General features: G+C 42.5%; 1 long non-coding RNA gene across 1 annotated transcript in view; it reads right to left on the bottom strand.

Annotated features, from left to right (window-relative positions):
- Nucleotides 1–7432: 7432 nt before the first annotated feature.
- The window catches only part of LOC147105209 (uncharacterized), a 30007-nt gene continuing 17544 nt past the window's right edge, over nucleotides 7433–19895 (bottom strand). Inside the window, exons 2-3 of the long non-coding RNA XR_015081711.1 lie at nucleotides 11061–11185; nucleotides 7433–10224 (exon numbers count right to left, since the gene is read on the bottom strand). This is a non-coding gene — a long non-coding RNA (uncharacterized LOC147105209). The remainder of the gene's footprint in view (nucleotides 10225–11060; nucleotides 11186–19895) is intronic.

Below are 19895 nucleotides of genomic sequence, written 5' to 3'. Positions count from 1 at the left end.
TCTTGACAGATGAAATTTCAGTCTATGATGTCACCTGTTGCCGGGTGGCCCTTAATTGGCCTGCTGAGTCCGCTGGGCGGGCTCAACAAGGTCAATCAAGGGAAAATTGCGCGGATTGGCCGGACGTCGAAGTAGGCGGGTCAAAAACCTGAAAGGGGAAGTCCCGCCTTCTTCCCGACAGGTTCGGCAAAATCTACCCCTAAGTGTCCGTATTATCATTTGCCAGCTTTGCTTGTGCAGGATGTGTTGAGGCAGGTGGACCATGTTATAGAGGTGGAAGTAGGTGGTCTTTGTGAGGGAGTTGGAAGCTCAACTAGGTGTCGAATAGGATGCCATGGTTACAAACAGATTGGTTCAACTTGACAGCATGGTCAGTGAGGAGAATGGAATCAGTGGCAAGGGTATGGAATTGTGGCGGGGGCTGAAGATGATGGCTTTGCTCTTTCCCATGTTTAACTGGAAGAAATTGCACCTCATTCAGGACTGATGTTGGACAATGAGTCTGACAACACACAGACAGTGACGGGGTTGAGAGAGGTGGTGAAAAGGTAGAGCTGGGTGTTGCCAACATAGATGTGGAAGCTGAACTCATGTCCTCGGGTGATATCACCAAGGGGCAGCATGTAGATGAGTAAGAGGGAGGGGTTAGGACAGATCCTTGGGAACTTCAGTGGTAATGGCATGTGGGGCAGGAAGAAAAGCCATTGCTGGAGATGACCTGGCTATGATAAGACTGGAACCAAGTGAGGGCAGCTCCACTGAGCTGGACAACAGGGGAAAGGTGTTTGTGTAGTTGACCATGCCAAAGGGAGAGCGGGAAGTAGGAGGAGGGAAATTAAACCATGGTTACAGTCACATGGAATGTCATTGGTGACTTTGATTCAGGCTGTTTCAGCGGTGTGGCAGGGGCAGAAACCTAAATGGAGCGTTTCAAACATGGATTTGTGGGAAAGATGGGGATAGATTTAGGAGGCAACACATTTTGGAGAGGAAAGGGAGGTTGGAGATGGGGTGGTAGTTTGTAAGGACAGAGGGGTCAAGGGTTTTTTTTGAAGAAGGGGTTATGATGGCAGTTTTGAAAGGAAGGGGGACGGTATGTGAGGAGAGGGAAATTATTTAAAATGTAAGATAGCATAGGGGCCAGGAAGGGAAGTTGGGTTGTCAGCAGTTTATTGTGAAGGGAGATGGGACTCAAGGACAAGCTGAGCATGGAGTTGGCATGAGGGGAGATAGGAGAGAAACTAGAGAAAGATGTGGGATCAAGTCTAGGGCAGGGGAAAGCCTGGGGGAGGTTTGGTTGGTAGGCAATGAGAAGGAGTTGGAAGCAGCGAAGGTAGTTGAATGGATGGTCTTAATCTTAGTGATAAAGAAGTCCATGAGCTTCTTGCACTTGTTGTTGGAGGTGAGAGTGAAGGGGGCAGAGGAAAGGGGTTTAAGGAAATGGTTAATAGTAGAGTAAAGAAGCTGAAGGTTATCTTTACTTTTCAGGATAAAGCTGGAGTATTGGATGGATTTGGCAGAGCTGCACAAAGCCTAATCTGGTGATGTTTGGATAAACCATTTGAGTGTTAGAAACACTCAAGTCAGTTCCCCTCGGACTGGAGGGAGTGAAGATGTGGCTATACCCGGGAGAACAACCAGGATGGGAGAGATTAAAGATTTTACTGGGTACAAGGGCATCAAAGGTGGGGGTGGGGAGTGGTTGAGCCGATTGGCAGCTGCAGAAGTATCATGGCGAATTGAAAGTCAAAGATTAGGAAGTTGAGGGCTTGATCGTGCAATTGTAAGTGACTTGGGCGAGAGTTTTTCCAGGGGCAGATACAGAAGGAACTGGGGTTGTAAGGGGGTGGGGGAAAGAGGTTGGTGAGGAATACATGGAAGTGGTCGCAGATGGCCTGGTCCTTGATTGAGACCATGGGAGTAGGGAGGTCACATGAGATGACAAGGTTGAAGGAGTGGCAGTGAATATGGGTCTGAGAGTTTATACAGAGGGAGAGGTTGTGGGGCGGGTGGGGGGGGGGGGGGAGTGGTGAGGGGTGAGGTTGAAAGGCTGTGAAATCAGAGGAGAAAAGGCAAGGTGAGTTGAGTTCAAGATTGAAATTAATGAGGAGTCAGTCAGTGCAGAGGCTGAGGGAGGAAAACAAGGAGGATAGTGTTGTGTATGTACCTTTAAGAGAATAACTGGTCTCAGACTGCAGTACCGGCAGTGACCACCCCTGTATAAAAGGCGCTAGTAAGCCTCTGTAGTTTCAGTTTCCCGATTGACTCCTTTCAGTAAAGACTTGTTTTGTTCAACTCCTGCTGTCCGTGTCTCTCAATCATACACGGACATAATAGATACCTCAGGGAGAAACTTGGAATAAGGCTGGGATGTGTGGTAGAGAATAAAGATTTAGAGAGACGAGAGTTCTGGAACAAGGTGAGACTCTTGAAGGAGGAAGAGGTGCCAGAAAAATAGGGGGAGAAACCAAGGTGTTAGTTGGTGAAAAGGACCACACCACCATGGTGGTTTGGGTGGGGCAGGTGATAGAATGTATAGCCAGGTAGGGAAGCTTCCATAAGAAGCAAGGTATCACCACCCGTGAACCAGGTCTCAGTCAAAGCTGCAATGATGCTCACGAATATTTAAGGTAGAAACCAGGATGTAGACAATTGGTCTGGAAACCCAGAACAGAAGCAGAGCTGCTGACAAGATGGGAACAGATAGTTGGATTTCTAAAGTTCTTAGAGTGAGGCAGCTATGGAAAATTTGGATGAGTGATATTAGTATAAATAGTTCAGAATTCAGACAGGTAACAAGATCACAAGTTATGAATAGAGTAGATAATCAGGTAATTAGTAGGCTGGAAGAAAAGGCAGGGAAGGAGGAGTCCCAGACTTAGGAGGTGACTGAATTTATGTCAGCCTGAAATTCTGGTTTTGGTACAGTGCTGGAGGGGGATGCATAGCCTATTGGCTTGTTTTCAAGTATTTATTTAATGAGAAAGCAATATTGGTTGCAGTGCAAACAGATTATTCCCCAGCAGAATGCTTCAAAAATAAACAAAATGTGATCAGGTTAAGTGATTGTGGTTTATAAACATTTCAGTGAGTATCACATGGCACTGTTGTTGCTTCTTGTAGTTCACCAGTGAGATGTCAGATAGCTCAATATTTATCCACTGTTTTCATAAGAATTTGGTCATTTTTGAATGCTCAGCATTGAGCATTTAAATATTTCTGTGGATAAAAGAAATGACATTAACAGGCCTGAGGGACAGATCCAGCAGCTGTATTACCTGTTAACTATGCATAACTAGGTAAATCTATAATCCTATACGAGGGTTTCAAAATCTCAGATTTGTGCCTGAAAAAATAATATTTGGCCTTTGTCAAAACCTCTGCTTGACTTCAATGAGAAATCTCAAAAATATCCCACCAAAGGACTTGAAAAGACTTGGTTGGATGAGAGAAATGCAAAATATAAAATGCAGAAAGTACAGCTCGCAGTGGTTTAATGAGTAACAACAGTGCCCAGCAGTGCACACAATTGAACCTAGGAGTACAAAGTAACAGCAGTGCCCAGTAGTACTAAGTTACGAACTTGGGTACGACAATTGGCCTCAAAGCACCTGGGTTAGGAGGGGAAAAATCGCTCAAGGTTCCTGTTCCTAATTGCTATCCAATGAAGAATACGAGTGAGGCAGGATTCAGGAGGGGATAAAGTTGAGAAAATGGAATAGAAAACAAATAATATACTTACATTATATCTTACTTGTTTTATTCAAAAAGGAGGAATCTAAAAAGAAAAAAGAAAGACTTACATTTCTATAGTGTCTTTCGTGACCTCAGGACTTCCCAAAGCACTTTATAGTCAATGAATTACTTTTTGAAGTGTAGTCACTGTTGTAATGTGGGAAACGCAGCAGCCAATTTGCGCACAGCAAGCTCCCACAAACAGCCATGTGATAATGACCAGATAATCTGTTTTTTAGCAATGTTGATTGAGGGATTAATATTGACCAGGACTAACTCCCCTGCTCTTCTTCAAAATAGCAACATGGGATCTTTTATGTCCACCTGAGAGGGCAGATGGGACCTCGGTTTAACATCTCATCTGAACGACGGTACCTCCGACAGTGCCACACTCCCTCGGTACCGTGCTGGAGTGTCAGCCTAGATTTTGGTGCTCAAGTCTCTGGAGTGGGACTTGAACCCACAACCTTCTGACTCAGAGGCAAGAGTGCTACCAACTGAGCCACAGCTGACACTAATAGAGGATATAATAATCCATAGAGGAGTGAAGAAATACTTCACCTTCACTTAAGAGAGGCGGTGCCACTTGTTCTGCATATTAATAAACTCAAAGAATTCAAAGGGTTAAAAAGGACCATTGTAAAGCAGAAGAAAATAAAACAAAAACAATGCCCTGTCTTTTTTCAAGGTTCCATCATTGATCAAATAATACTTGTGCTCAATGGATAAACTGTTACCTTTCTCTCTTGAGTTTCTATGGTTACATTTCAAGCTCTCTATATGCAAAGACTCTTGTGACAATCATGAATCCTAAAATTGGAAGCAGATGTCCATATGCAGTATAAGAATATCGAGATAAGAATTGCATTTACAGTACTACATTATTACTACAAGAAAATGCTTGCACCAAAATGAATACCAACAAAATTCTGTTTTCAATTTGTTCAGCAAATATTTTTCTTTAATTTGATTTCATTGTGATTAGTATTTGCAATCTTTTTTGCAGAGGACTGTTCATATAAGTGGGCAATTCACACACTATTTGGAAGCTACAAATAAAATTCAGCTATTTATGCTTCATCCACAACGAGCCATTGTCACCTTGGGTGTTTTTTTAAGGAAAGGTTATGGTACAATGGAATGTACATGCAAATAAGTGGAGTAGTTTCTGCTCCTTGACAATTTAACTAATGCCATGATCTCATGCCATCAGTGCAGACAACGTGCATATGAGATAAAACCGTGCAGATCTTTGGGAAATCCAAAGCACTAGTGTCTCTGAAAATTGTGCTTGCAGGTTTGTTGGTTTTGGATTTGGCTCTCCCCTAGGCCTGCACTGTCTGATGTAGCTTTGTAGACACAAAAACTATGAATCAAACTTATGATAGTCACATGCTAGTGAGGAGACAAGTGTCTTTACTAAAATATGCACTAATACCCTTTAAGCTATGGACCTTTTTACAGAACTATTAACTAAACTGCGAGTGGCCTCTTGCTTTCCAACTGTATACTTATTAAAGGCAAACATCTTTTTGTACTTTTCCCTCTTTTACTACCTCCTCGCTTCATCCTGGTGTTCTTGCTTTTCCCTATAAAATATAATTTTTCCAATTGTTTTATTCTTCAGGGAATACTGGAGTTCCATTCTTCGGTAGAGATAATCTTGAATAGTATACATTTTTCACCCCTCCGCTCCTGAAAGTGTTGACTCTTTGTAGGAGTTTGTTTGCCCTTTAGGACTTCACTTAAGAGGCCTGGATGGTGAGTGCTGGCAGGCTGTTTGACCAGGAGAGATTTACAGCACAGCCCAATCCTATTAACAAAGACATCATGCACATTTCCAGCAAGAATAGCCGAAGGGCAACAGGAACTCTTGCCCATCTTCCTCCACCTAGACTAGGGGCTCTCAAATCAATTTTAGTTCCCCTACCACCACCCAGCTAAGATCGGCTTAATCAGCGCAAACTGGGGAATCAAATCCCGAGACCTTCTGCATTTGGATGGCTCAGCTATTCACTGAATAAACCTACTGAACCATGAGGGAAGCCTGAATACATTTTCACTTCTTTTCCCAAACAGTGACTGTTTAAAATATGTGTATCATTGAGAAATTCTAACCTCTGAACAAATAATATGCATGAGAGATCCTTACTGTTTATATTGCTCACTGTTCAGTAAAAGTAATCACAACAGGGACATTACCATGAGTAACCTTTCAAACCGCCTCTGTAATAGGATTTGCATAAAATGCATTTTTACGAAGATCATATTATTTAAATGATTTGTAACGATGTCCAGGATAAAAATCAGACGTACAAGCCAACCGAGAAAACAAGCAAAAGGTGACCAACACAGCTTTAAAAGGTGACATGGACCCAAATAAGCTGACTACTCAAAAATAGCCCTGAATATAGGCTTTATGATATGTCAACACAAAAAGACTGAAAGTGCAGTGGGGCATAGACTTGTCGTAAAGTAAGCTGCAGGTTTACACAACAGTCAATCGCTTTTATTGCAAGGAGAAAAGCGTAAAGGACATAAAAGTGAAGCATTGGTGGATTTAGAAATTACTGAAGCAGGATGCAAAGTCTCAAGGCATGAGATATACGTTTTGGAGGTCTGGACTATGCTCTCCCAGGAAGCTTTAATTCTGGTATTTTGGAGCCCATTATAATTCTGCTTTAAAGCCAAAAATAATTTATCCTCGGAAAGTCATAGGTATGTTAAGTATAAGAATATAAATTCATTTCATTTTAATTTTACGTTCCTTTCATTGGGAATCTGCCCCTAGAAAGATGAATGTTAATTACAAACCGAAACTTTGTATTATACACCTACAATAATCTGAATCAGCAGCACATCCGACATCGACAACACAAAACTGGCTCACTATCTCGTCATCCCTGTCCTGGACCTCAGAGCAGCACAGAGGGGACTGGAGAGGGTAGTGGGCATGGAAGATTCTGGACTGATGCTATGTTGATTTAACTATTTGAAATAAACAACCTTCATCAACCTTTATTTTTAAGTAACTTCAAGGAGGGATAAGGGCGATTCAATTTTAGCAAAAATGAAACCTTAGAACCAAGTTCTAATGAAGTCACACAGAAACCTTAAACTGTCTTTTCCTCTTCTAGATATGGATCAACCTGTTGGACAATACAAACATTTTTGGTCTGATTTTAACTTCAGGCAGAGAAAGGGCAGGCGGTGGGCAGAGTGTGCCAGCATGAAGCCCAAAGCATTTTGAGGCCTGAGACTCATTATACATTGCTGTGAGCTGCAGCTCGTTGTTTCTGAGACAGTCGGGAATTGGCCGGCTCCCATGCTGAATCAACTGACAGTTGGAGCCTGGCGGAATGACCTATTTCAGTCCTGTGCAGTCCTATGTTCTTCAAGGCACTGAGACATATTTGGGCAGGGTAATTAGTTAAGTTGTGATGCATCATGGGTAACTATGGTTTCCTGGAACTTGCTTGAATGCTTTCGGGAGGAAATCCCTAGTTTTTCCTGAGATTGGCTATTTTTTTTGCCTTTTTCAGTAGTTAGCATTACTAGTAGTCAGAGAGGTAATGATGGGAAATTGTATGGTCTAATTGATAGGATAAACATTGATGCACCTGATGGACATTTCTCACACTGCTTTTCATCGATATGTTCAAAATCTTTATCAAAAAAAATTAGTCGCACAGAAAAAAAGAATTCTAGCAGTTTGGAGTTTTAATGGGAGCAAAAATAAAACATTGCAACTGACTGGTTAAACAATCATCAAATTAGGACACAACAAAATTATTAATAATCTCAGTCCACAATGACAAGTGAGCCCCATTAAACCTGCTCTCCTTGGGTTACAGAGATAAGTATAATTAATTTTCACACCGTGAGAATGTGACCTGTTTCAACCCATTTGTTTTTAACCACAAGGTGATATGAATGTGATCCAGTGATTTGGAGGCATGAGAAATCAAAGCAAACATTAACCATCCCAGCAATCATCTACTTTTACTGATACCAATAGCTGACCAGTATTGCTCGTAACATTTTATATTTAGCAACCTAACATTCTGGTGGCCAGTGGGACATTGGTCCAGGGTGAATTTTAACTGCTGCTTTAATAGAAGGTTCGCTGCATGTAAATAGCATATTAAGTGCGACATACAGGTGTGTCTCTATGAAAATGAAAGTTAAACCCATGATAAAATGATTCATCTATTTTTTTTTTCACCAACTGACTTCAGGAATAACAGTATTTCTAAAGCATTACTCATAGGATGGAAATGTTTGGTACCTGGAGTACTGGGGACCCCAAGAGACAAGTATCACTGCATGGCAGGGTAAAGGGAAAATGCCTAATATATTGTTAACGTCTTAAACTCTGAAAGGAAAAGATTTCAAAATCACAACCCTGACAGAATGAATGGTGTAGGCAAGTTTTCCCATGTAGAAGCTAAGTGCAGTGGCAATTGCTGGATATCTCAATGCAGAAGGGGCAGGAGAAATGACAATCAGAGAGCAGAAAGGATATAGGAGGTGTACAACTACATCCCTTGTTACATCTTTGTTGACATTTCTCTGTGTGCCTACACTATTTTTAGCATATCTCTGGCAACTCTGACTTTCCTTTATATGTTCATAATAATAATATATGGCCTGTGCTACTATGTTACAGTATTATTCTTGCATTATCTTCCTGTACTTTCTCAAGGAATGCAACTTCTTCTGGACTCCTACCAGGTACTCTGGGTGGTATTTCATTATATATTTCCATGTATCATGCCTTTCTTTTGATTGCTCCGCCCCCCCCACCACCACCACCACTACCCCCATCAAAATGTTCAGCCATTTCCTTATTACCCAGTCCTTTAAGATAGTCGGGAGCTCGCTTTGTAAAAGAACCTGCAGCCATTTCTCAAAAGCTTTATGTACCCCACAGCTCAATTCATAAACTTTTCATCATTTATACTAATTAAATAGCTTATTAGCTGCTTGAAAAGTGTCAATTATTGCAAGTGCATCATGATTGCCTGAATTTTTGCTATTCACACTCACAAAATTGTATTGCATGAAATCGCTCATTTAAAAATTGTACACACCAGCCATTTTGTTAGCAAGTCAAAATAACAATAATAACCCTTTTTTGAATGAAGAGCAAAATATAATCCCCTATCAGTAATGTTACAAACAAATCTCAATAAAAGGAAATGGAAAGAACCTTACACAAGCTTTAAACAATGAAACTCGGACATCACCAAAAGCAACTGGTTCAATCAAAGCATGCTCAAAACATATTTATTATTTGCAATGTGTAAAATGTTTCATTGTATTAATAGGAGTTGCCACAGCTATGAAGGATGTACAAAAATCAATTCCCACTTCTGGAAATGGTTGGCAGCAAAGAGGGAATTTCCTGCGGAGTAGCTGTTGGGCCAAATTTAATAGTGTCGAATTGCTGCCAAGGAACTTTGGACGATAAACTATTTCAGTAGCACAAATCTCTATCTTGCCGTCGAAAAGAAGATCTTCCAGATAGCCTACAATTTAGACTGTCAGGTTTCTTTTTGTATCCAAGGAAATTTGAAATACATCTGCAATCCTTATAATAAATTGCAAAGTAAATGTAATCCTTACACAATACCTATCAATTTCTAAAATTCTAACCGCAAGCCAAAAATCTTTGTACAGTACTTGGACTGATTTTTTTTTTTAAGTTTGTGAAATGGGCAAGCTGAAAAGGTTGAACAATAATAACAATCTGAACATAATCATAAAAATTTATGAAGCCAATGTAACATTTGAATATTATTCATCACATGCCGGGCCTTAGCCATGCAATTTAATTTGCATCACAGGGTGGTCCAGAAGAGTTATTTTATTTAATTTAATTGTTATTCTTACTTCACTGCTTTCTGCCATTCTGAAGTACCTACTTGCTTGAGCTTTCTGCCTGCATTCTGTGCTACACGCAGTGCATTGTTATTGTTTATTACAGACACGTATATGGTGCTATTGATACCAGTCCTTGTATTTGTGTTCTCTCCTTATTTAGAGAGGAGGGGCATGAGCTTGGCAAATTTCTGCTTTCATCATCTGCTAATTCTCACTGGCTATTTCTTTCGGATTTTAAATCCGCTTCTACGTTTTAGGTCATTTAACTGCCAGTTTACAGATTGAACCAGTCCTTGGGAACAAAGGGTGCAAGTAAAATCATTTCCAAAACAATGTATTCACTCCTGCTTTACTCGTTCCCATTCTATGGATTATATTTCATATTTGATCTCTTTATTCAAACATCACAAAGGTAAGTATCATTTAAATGAGGCCCGACGCCTAATATTGGGAGTGCCTTGGGCCTGCCCATTCAGGAGCTGGGATCATTCTCTGCGCCCAGTTCATGCCAGCTCGACAGCGTGAACCAATTTCTAGGCCTTACAGTCCTCCGAACACAGCAAGTATTGAATGATTCCAGAGTTTTTGCTTCCAACACCCGACCTGGAAGAAAATTCAAGGTATTGTGCTCACTGTGACTGAGGAAAATATCTTGTTGTCACATAGTTTCCTAATTTATATCATATTTTCAAATAACTGGCCATTTGTGGGTGGACATATGCTGGGCCCCACAAGTACCAACAATTATGTATGATTCCTTCTTAGTGAGGCACTCCAATGTGACTAATTTGTTTCAAGGCAAAGTTAAAATGAAAAGTAAACTTTGAGTCCTGTGAATGAAGGGATACATGATGCTGATATCATTCCTGCTCAAGTCCCCATACTCAAGCTCAGCAAAGATAGCATGATGTCCACTCAAGAACCATGAGGTGCAGGAGGATAAAGGTGTTGGAGCATGCCTTACATCATCCTTGATTAGTGAATAACTAAAAAGGGCGATCTTGATTTTCAAACTGGCTGTTATTGTGGATGCTCAGGTCATTGCCTGTAAACTAAACTTCACAACCAACAAACATATTCATTTCTGGAGCCTTCTGATTTCTTCCATGTGCAGCTGGACATAGAGCCATTTCACAATAACTACTGATTACAGCTTGAGAAATGAGAAACTGGTCATCAGTGCAGGTAGGCACTGACTGGCTAGTTTCTCATGGGAGAGATTTACAACTTGGAGGAATCAACAGTGGGAAACCCAGGATCATGTTAGTTTGATAGGTACTTTTCAACTTCTCATGGAAAGAGGAAAACACACCTGCCAGTGTATCATTATAATTTTTTAAGACCATGCCAGCTTATCATAAACAGGATCTTTCACATGCAGTGTGTTGCATAATATGCTTTACCTATTAGTGGAGTTAAACATACTTAGAGGTACTTACCAAAATTGATGCGATTACTCATCTCATTGTTGTTAATTCCTTCCAGAAACTGAAGGTTCTATTATTTTTTTCTGTGTTTATCAGAGATCTCAGTGTGTGAAGTCCTTCTGCAGTGCTTGGACAAGCTGTTGGTTGAATCAATCTGTCATTGAAATCTCCAAAGATCTTGAACCATAATCTGTGTCCATTCTGGTAGATCTTCAACATAAACTTTTAGAAATGGCAGTCTTTTCCTTTACTCTCGTCAATAAAGCACACCATAAAATCTAACACCCGAATCACATGTTGATGCAGATTTTCAGGTTCTGGGAACCTGGTGTTGTATTCTAGCCACTAATGTGAGCAATCATTGTATCTTGGCCACCTGAGTAGTGATGCACCTTTTACATTAGTATGACATACATATTTTTTACAGAAATTAAAATGATGATGACATACATAGCAAGCTGCACTCCTGTTGGTTCCTTCTTTGTAGTGAAAATCAGATTTGCCATTTTTTAATGCTTAAAGTACAATAAAACACCCTTTGCATATGTTGCCTTCTAAGTCTCCTTCAATTTCTAACCAGTTCTAAAGTCAGGGCTCAGTCAGACCTATGGCATATTTATTTGTTTGGTTCATCTTAAGATAACTCAAGAGGCCAACTTTGTGTCACATTGCAACTGATGTTTAGTTCAAGACTTTAGCTAACCATGAATAATCTTTGCTCCAGACTCGGCTTAAAAACCGGCGGCAGTTGCGAGGCACACCAAATCAACAGCAGAGGAGAGAGGTAAAAAGTAATCAGTGTGTGATGTCACCAGGGAGCAGGTAAGTGATTGGTTGGTGAGTATTTCTCTTTTTTAAACTTTAACTCTGTAGTTTATAGTGACTAGGGTCTTTTCTGGTGTAGCAGGGACTGTAGGTAGACTATACAAGTGCCTTAGAGGTATCTTTAATTGGTGATAGTGAATTCAATTTAAATTAATTAAAGGGTAAGTCATGCCAGGAGAGCCCAGCCCCGTGATGTGCTCCTCTTGCTCTATGTGGGAATTCAGGGACACTGCCCCTGATGACCACGTGTGCAGGAAATGCATCCATCTGCAGCTACTAGCAGACCGCATTGAGGTGCTGGAGCTGCGGGTGGATGGGTTGTTGAGCATTCACGATGCTGAGAGGGTCGTGGATAGCACGTTTAGTGAGTTGGTCACACCGCAGGGAAGGGTTGCACAGGAAGAAAGGAAATGGGTGACCACCAGGCAGAGCAATAGAAGCAGGCAGGTAGTGCAGGAGACCCCTGTGACCATTCCCCTCTCAAACAGGTATACCGATTTGGATACTGTTGAGGGGGATGACTCACCAGGGGAAGGCAGCAGCAGCCAACTTCCTGGCACTGGGGGTGCTCCTGCTGCCCAGGAAGGGAGGAAAAAGAGTGGGGGAGCAATAGTGGTAGGGGATTCTATAGTAAGGGGAACAGATAGGCGTTTCTGTGGCCGTAGACGTGAATCCAGGATGGTTTGTTGCCTCCCTGGTGCCAGGGTCAAGGATGTCACTGAGCGGCTGCAGGGCATTCTGGAGGGGGAGGGTGAACAGGCAGAGGTCGTGGTCCACATTGGTACCAACGACATAGGTAAAAAGAGGGATGAGGTCCTGCAGCAAGAATTCAGGGAGCTAGGTGGAAGATTAAAGAGCAGGACCTCAAAGGTTGTAATCTCTGGATTACTCCCGGTGCCACGTGCTAGTGAGTATAGGAATAGGAAGATAGAACAGATGAATGCGTGGCTAAAGGGATGGTGCAGGGGGGAGGGCTTTAGTTTCCTGGATCACTGGGCCTGCTTCTGGGGAAGGTGGGACTTGTACAAGTCGGACGGTCTACACCTGAACCAGAGGGGGACCAATATCCTTGCGGGGAGGTTTGCTAGCACTGCTGGGGGGGGTTTAAACTAACTTGGCAGGGGGATGGGATACAGAGTGGAGCTATAGTAGGGGGTGATTTACAGCCAAATACAGAGGAAATAACAAGTCAGCTGGGAAGGCAGAGAAAATATGTGAGGGCAAAAGGGAATATGGCAAGGCTGGAAGGCATTTATTTTAATGCAAGGAGTCTTGCAAATAAGGTGGATGAACTGAAGTTGTTGTTGAACACATGGGAGTACGATATTGTTGCTATCACGGAGACATGGTTGAGGGAGGGTCAGGACTGGCAGCTCAATATTCCGGGGTATAGAATCTTCAGGAGAGACAGAGGGGGGTGTAAAAGGGGAGGGGGTGTTGCAATATTAATTAAGGAGTCAATTACTGCTGTAAGGAGGGATGATATATTAGTGGGTTCCTCTAATGAGGCCATATGGGTAGAAATTAAAAACAAAAAGGGGGCAAGCACCTTGCTGGGAGTGTACTATAGGCCCCCAAACAGTCAGGGGGAGATAGAGGAACAGATATGTAGGCAAATCTCAGAGAAGTGCGAAAATAATAGGGTAATAATAGTGGGGGATTTCAACTTCCCCAATATTAATTGGGATAGTCAGAGTGTGAAAGGCTTAGAGGGTGCAGAATTCTTAAAGTGCATCCAGGAGAGCTTTTTGAGCCAACATGTAGAAAGTCCTACAAGAGAGGGGGCGGTACTAGACCTAATTCTAGGGAATGTAGCCGGGCAAGTGGTGGAAGTGTCAGTAGGAGAGCATTTTGGCGACAGTGACCATAATTCGGTGAGATTTAAGGTGGTCATGGAAAAAGACAATGACGGCCCGGAAATAAGGGTTCTAAATTGGGGGATGGCCGATTTTAATATGATAAGGCAGGATCTGGCCAAAGTGGACTGGGAGCAGCTACTTATAGGAAAATCCACATCAAAGCAGTGGGAGGCTTTCAGAAGGGAAATAGAGAGAGTACAACGCCAACATGTTCCTGTAAAGGTCAAGGGTGGGACCAACAAGCAAAAGGAACCTTGGATGACAAGAGATGTACAAAAATGCATTAGGAAAAAAAGGGGGGCTTTTGGCAGTTACAAAAGACTAAAGACGGAGGAAGCCCTAGAGGAGTATAAAAAGTGCAGGGGCATACTTAAAAAAGAAATTAGGAGGGCGAGGAGGGGCCATGAAATAACACTGGCGAGCAAAATAAAGGAAAATCCTAAGATGTTTTATAAGTATATTAAGGGCAAGAGGATAACCAGGGAAAGGGTAGGGCCCATTAGGGACCAAAGTGGCAATCTGTGTGTAGAGCCAGATGATGTAGGCGGGGTTTTAAATGAATTTTTTGCATCTGTGTTCACTATGAAGAAAGATGATGTAGACATAGAAATCGGGCAAGGGGACTGTGACATACTTGAACATATTAGCATCGGGAGGGAGGAGGTACTAGCGGTTTTAGCAGGCCAAAAAGTGGATAAATCCCCAGGCCTGGACGAGATGTATCCCAGGCTGTTGTGTGAGGCAAGGGAGGAGATTGCAGGGGCTCTGACACAAATTTTCAGAACCTCTCTGGCCACAGGGGATGTACCAGAGGACTGGAGAACAGCTAACGTAGTACCATTATTCAAGAAGGGTATCAGGGATAAACCAGGGAATTACAGGCCAGTGAGCCTAACATCTGTGGTAGGAAAATTATTGGAAAAAATTCTGAGGGACAAAATTAGTCTCCACTTGGAGAGGCAAGGATTAATCGGGGATAGTCAGCATGGCTTTGTCAAGGGTAAATCATGTCTGATAAATCTGATTGAATTTTTCGAGGGGGTGACTAGGTGTGTGGATGAGGGAAATGCTGTGGATGTGGTTTACATGGACTTCAGTAAAGCTTTTGACAAAGTCCCGCATAGGAGACTGGTCAAGAAGGTAAGAGCCCATGGGATCCAGGGTGCCTTGGAGCGTTGGATCCTAAACTGGCTGAGTGGCAGGAGGCAGAGGGTGATGGTCGAAGGTTGCTTTAGTGACTGGAAGCCTGTGTCTAGTGGGGTACCTCAGGGATCGGTGCTGGGTCCCTTGCTGTTTGTGATCTACATAAATGATTTGGATGAGAATGTAAAAGGTATGATCAGTAAGTTCGCAGATGACACGAAAATTGGTGGGGTGGTAAATTGTGAGGAGGAAAGCCTCAGGCTACAGGAAGATATAAACGAGTTGGTCAGATGAGCGGAAAAGTGGCAAATGGAATTTAACCCTGAAAAGTGCGAGGTGATGCATTTTGGACGGACAAATAAGGCAAGGGAGTACACAATGAGTGGTAGGACCCTAGGAAGTACAGAGGGTCAGAGGGACCTTGGTGTGCATGTACATAGATCCCTGAAGGCAGCAGAACAGGTAGATAAGGTGGTTAAAAAGGCATATGGGATACTTGCCTTCATTAGCCGAGGCATAGAATATAAGAGCAGGGAGGTTATGATGGAGCTGTACAAAACGCTGGTGAGGCCACAGCTGGAGTACTGTGTGCAGTTCTGGTCGCCTCACTATAGGAAGGATGTGATTGCTTTAGAGAGGGTGCAGAGAAGATTCACCAGGATGTTACCTGGGATGGAGCGCCTCAGCTATGAAGAAAGACTAAACAGGCTGGGGTTGTTTTCATTGGAGCAAAGAAGGCTGAGGGGGGACCTGATTGAGGTGTACAAAATGATGAGGGGCATAGATAGGGTAGATAAAGAGGAACTTTTCCCCTTTGTAGGGGGGTCAATAACAAGGGGGCATAGATTCAAGGTAAGGGGCAGGAGATTTAGAGGGGATTTGAGGAGGAACTTTTTCACCCAGAGGGTGGTTGGAATCTGGAACTCTCTGCCTGAAAGGGTGGTAGAGGCAGGAACCCTCACAACATTCAAGAAGCATTTGGATGAGCACTTGAAATGCCATTGCATACAAGGCTATGGACCAAATGCTGGAAAATGGGATTAGACTGGACAGGGATTGATGGACGGCGCAGACACGATGGGCCGAAGGGCCTCTTTCTGTGCTGTAAAACTCTATGACTCTATGACTCGACTATTCTAATACTCTCCTGGATGGTCTCTCTCTGCGGCTGATTCTGTCACCCACACTTTGAAGCATGCCAGGAGCATAGCCTCATAAAATTAACCTCAGATATTTGTTTTGTCTGTTTGCTGAAAATCAATAAAAATATTCAAAAAAGACTTAACTTGGCTAATCTTGTATTGGATCGGTTACTGCTGCCTATGAATGAAAGTCCTACAATACCAGTCAGAATCTACACACCACTTGAACATATTGGCAACGAATCTATTCATGAACAAATGTTCTCTTTAATCAGGCATTCCCAGAAGCAGATTGTATTTGCAAAGAATTTGTAAAGTGTTAGAATTACCTCCTACAGGTTTAACAAATTAATTGGGGTAATTTTAACTTAACCCGTCTGGCAAAAAACTGAGGGGATCGGGTCAAAAACTGGTTTTACACCCTGCCCAATTTTATTCTCCATTGCCTTTGACCCGATCCCATCAGTTTATCACCGGCCAGGTTAGGTTACAATTGCCCTCATACATTTTGCAGAAGTTGTGTGACTAAACAGTCTCGATTTTGAATGACACAAAGAACGTCATTACTCAAAGGGTTTAAAAAGTGTTTCATCAAGTTGCAAAATATAACTCCAAATGCTGAGCAGTTTGCAGCAGATGACCTCGAGCGTCAGATACATTTGATGCATTTGTTTCCCATATACTTAGTCAGACTAACATCAGTTGAACATTGTCTACTATTAAAACACCTCCCAATAACTTTGTCAGTAATAAGTGCATAGATTTGGCTAAAATTATTAAAATCTATACTGATGATAAGTTGTTTTTGAGAGCCATTTTGTACTGGTAATTAGGTTATGAATTCATCTTTGAATGTTAGTGCAACATATTATCACATGGCATGCTCTGTTCGCTCTGGCCTAATAAAGCAAGAACATGGACGAGCAACTCATCGTGTCTCTGTTCTACTCACGTATATTATAATTTTTGGTGACGAGAATGGGATCCCAAAGCCATTTTTAGGGATCACGGAAGGACACAGTGTTCAACTTTCAAGTGGACAAGTTTAAGGTGAATTTGTGACACGTAATCTTAACTTTTGCGATGTTTTACCATTAATGCTCGTGCAGAATCATCTGTGCTTTGCCTTTGCGTGTATGTATACACAGCAACAGCGGCGTTAATTCTCACAGGTACACAGGTAGCGTGCTGAGTCACTGTTCAATGGGATCGGGACAATCATGGCCGCGCCTACGGGATTCATCGGAAGCCTCGGCATGTATGACCGAGCTCGCGAACCATTCAGTTCTTATATTAATCGGATGGAGATTTTATTTAGGGCCAATAACATTATTGAGACCGAAGGTGCAGATGAGAATATTCAAGCTCAAAATACAGTAATTCGTGAACGGAAGAAAGCAATTTTTCTAACAGAGATCGGGCCAGATGTCTATGGAACGTTGACAAACCTGCTAGCACCAGGGAAAGCGAAGGATGCATCGTTGTCATGAAGGACATTGTCGAGAAACTCAAGGACCATTTTGACCCAAAGCCGTTAGAAATAGCAGAGAGCTCTAAGTTTGGTACCAGAAACCAAAAACAAAGTGAAACCATTAGTGACTACATTGTAGCTCTTAAAAACTTGTCTTTGCATTGTAACTTCGGCACAGTTTTGGATCGTGTGTTGTGAGATAGGTTTGTGTGTGGACTGGTGGATGAGCGCACACAGTCCAAGTTACTGAACACTCCGAACCCAACGTTTGACATAGCATGCAAAATTGCCCTATCTATGGATATGGTGTCTAAGAATGCTAGGGAGCTCCGTCCCACTCAAGAGACTAGTGCAGCTGAGGTCTACAGTCACAAAGCCACCGCCAAACCTAAAGCTGTGAGACCGAGTCAAAAGCATGTCGGTGAGAGCAGTTTAGTGAATTGTTATCGCTGCAATGGAAATCACTCACAACAGTCCTGCCAGTACTAGTGGCAATGCAAAGCAGCGACAACAAAAGGAAGTTCACAATATTGAAGTGAACACACCTGATGTTGAAGAATTAGGCATCTACAGTATTTATGCCACTAGCGGCAATGCTAGCAGTTGCGAGAAAGACTTCCGTACAAAACTTTTGCTCAATGACCAATATATTGATATGTATATCAACACACTCTATCATGAGTAAGGACACATATGAGAGTAAGTTTAATCAAGAGTACCAGAGAGTTAAAAACCTACTCTGGAGAAATCCTAGAGACATGTGGACAAATGGAATGTACAGTTCAACACAATGGCCAGTCAGTAAAACTGCCTATTATTGTAGTGAGCTGCAACAACAGGCCAACTCTCATGGGCAAAAACTGGTTGAGAAAGTTAAAACTGGACTGGAAAAACGTCTTCAGTGTAGATGCTTCAAAGAAACGCTTCGACACAATGCTGAACAAGTATAAAAGCATGTTCACAGACAGCTATGAGGGCATCACTGGGTATGACGCGCATATCTGCATCAAGTCTAACACGAAGCCTGTCCATTATACGGCAAGGCCGGTCCCCTATGCGTTGAAAAGTCAGGTGGAGGAAGTGCTGGCGAAACTCAGAGAGAACGGAGTGCTAGTAAAAACTGACAAAAGTGAATGGGCTACCCCGATTGTGGTAGTGCCCAAAGCAAACAAAACTGTACGCTTGTGCGGTGGCTACAAAGTTACTATCAACAAGCAGTTGATGATGAGCTGTACCCATTACCTACATCACAAGGTTTGTATCCGGCACTCTCTGGGTCAACGGTTTTCTCCAAGCTTGACCTGTCGCACACTTACGCTCAGCTGAATGTTGACAAAGAGAGTCAGCAGTATCTCACCATCAACACACACAAGGGACTGGACTCATACACCGAGCTGCCGTATGGTATAACGTCATCACGCAAAATCTTCCAGGCTATGAGGGATAAGATTTTGCAATGAGTTCCAAATTGCTTATGCAATCAAGACGATGTGCTGATTGCAACAAGCAGCGAGGAAGAAAATCTAGAAGTGTTTGATATAGTGCTTCAAAGGTTCAATGCCCACAATGTCAAATTGAAAAGGAGCAAATGTGCTTTTGTGCAGCCCGAGGTTGTGTACCTTGGTCTGAAAGTTGATGCAAATGGTTTGCAACCAGTGAAGGAAAAGATTGATGCTGTCATCAATGCTCCAAAGCCACAGAACATGTCTGAGTTAAGATCTTTCCTTGGAATGGTCCAGTACTACGCACGTTTCTTACCTGAGTTAGCGACTAAGTTAGCTCCATTGCATGAGCTCCTCAAGAAGGATGTCCAGTGGAAGTGGACAAAAGCACAACAGGAAGCTTACGATGCTTGTAATGCGCTACTTGTGCACTATGACAGAGCGTGAGCTTAAGTTAGCATGTGATGCTTCCAGCTACGGTATGGGTGCTGTCATAAGCCATGTAATGGATGACGGCCAAGAGAAACACACATCGCAATCCCTCAAAGAGCGAAAGCGACTACATGCAAATTGAAAAGGAAGCTTTCCCCATAGTGTTTAGAATCAAGAAATTCCAACAGTTCCTGATCGGCAGAAACTTTACCCTGATAACTGATCACAAACCGCTCATAGCAATATTGGGGCCCAAATCTGCCATCCCTGCAATGGCCGCATCAAGAATGCAACATTGGGCAGTGTTGTTCTCACAATATGACTACACACAAAACGCAATCGCAGATGCCTTGTCCAGGTTGCCACAAGGAGACTCAAGTGTTGGGAGTGAAGGTGCGATTTTCACGCTAGGTTCAGTTGACAAAGACTTTCCCATGAATGCAACTGAGATTGCAGATGAGACTCAAAAGGACTCAGTAATGAAAAAAGTGTAAGAAAACACCTTGAATAGATGGACTGATCAGTGTCTGGAC

The sequence above is a fragment of the Somniosus microcephalus genome, chromosome 18 (genome assembly GCF_052327205.1).
Source record: "Somniosus microcephalus isolate GS21.2 chromosome 18, FLI_Smic_1.0, whole genome shotgun sequence".
Taxonomy (NCBI): domain Eukaryota; kingdom Metazoa; phylum Chordata; class Chondrichthyes; order Squaliformes; family Somniosidae; genus Somniosus; species Somniosus microcephalus.
This window is presented reverse-complemented; position numbering and strand designations above follow the sequence as displayed.